A 1,361-nucleotide genomic window follows, 5' to 3' on the forward strand; every position below is an offset into this window, starting at 1 on the left:
TACAGTTGAGTGACAAATACCGATTTGGGGTAATTGGTTGATATATATAAACATTGTAATCGCTCTTAATACTGTAAATTATAACCATGTGTCGTTTTAAACAAAAAGAATGAACTCACTCAGTATTTCCTACTAACAAAACCTTTTTAAAATGCGTTTCAGGTAATTATTGTAGATTGGAATAAGGGTGATGATGAAGCACCAACAAGACTTATAGAAGTGGCTCATTTTATCAATTAAATTAAATTAAGAAAAGTTGTTTTACGCAATCAGATTTATTCTATATTAAAGCTATCTTTCAAAACATTGTTTTATACCATCTTTTTAATAAATAAAAATCCGGTGTTTCTAAACTCTGAAATTTTTCCTAACTCACGGTCCTGATGAAATTTCCGCTGGAATGTTTTAAAAATAACTACCGGTACCACTTGGCTGCTCGCGGCTCCCGATTCCGTCCAGGGTGGGGTCGGGGGCCGTGACAACAAAACCAATGAATATCCTGATACCACCAACGGTTCAACAGATACGATATAACAGCAGATACGATATAACCAATACCGGTACAACAAATGTCGGCTCAACAAAGACCTCTCCCGCGAAACATGGTTAAGCCAGTCAACAATTATCAAGAGGGCATCCATAGAAGACATGATCGAGGACTGGTACGGGGCATCGAGAGTCATTTCAAGCATGCAATAACCAACAACCCGTCTCTGGTTGTGATACCTCAGTTACGTGGTAGGTCATTTGAAGTGAGAGCACAATCCATCTGAAGTCTACCCAAGTATCATGGGTTAATGACAGAAGAAACATATTCGCATATAGCCTCATATGATGCTCATTGCAATACCATCGGGGGTCAAGGATTTACCTCAGATGACATAAAATTGGTGTTGTTCCTGTTCACCTTAGAGGACAAGGCGCAACAATGGTTTCATACCTTGCCTTCGGCTTTGATCTTCACGTGGACCGAGATGCAACAACTGTTTTTGGATGAGTTCTACACACCTAAATGGACTAATGATGCTCGGAAAGATATCAAAAACTTCCAACAACAGACTGGTGAACTGTTTCATGAAGGGTTCAACCGATTTAAAATGTTACTCAATAATTGCCCACATCACGACATATAAATGTAGGAATTGATGAACGCTTTTCATGAAGGATTGCTACCAGAGGACACACGGGATCTTAGCTCAATATCAAACGGTACCTTCGGGAAAAAACTATGAGCATGTAGACTGGGATTATTTGGAAAAGATGGCAAGTACATCGAAGAAGAAGGCCCAATCTTCGAGGAGCGGTAGACATTCGGTGTCATACCCCCAAGTATTACCGCGAGGCGTGTGACGACCAGGATC

General features: G+C 40.1%; 1 non-coding gene across 1 annotated transcript; it reads right to left on the reverse strand.

Moving 5' to 3' along the window:
* Positions 1-1,023: 1,023 nt before the first annotated feature.
* On the reverse strand, positions 1,024-1,129 carry LOC118482488. The gene has a single exon (XR_004868522.1). It is a non-coding gene; the product is annotated as a small nucleolar RNA R71 (small nucleolar RNA).
* Between the last annotated feature and the right edge of the window lie 232 nt (positions 1,130-1,361).

This window comes from Helianthus annuus, chromosome 9 (assembly GCF_002127325.2).
Source record: "Helianthus annuus cultivar XRQ/B chromosome 9, HanXRQr2.0-SUNRISE, whole genome shotgun sequence".
NCBI lineage: Eukaryota > Viridiplantae > Streptophyta > Magnoliopsida > Asterales > Asteraceae > Helianthus > Helianthus annuus.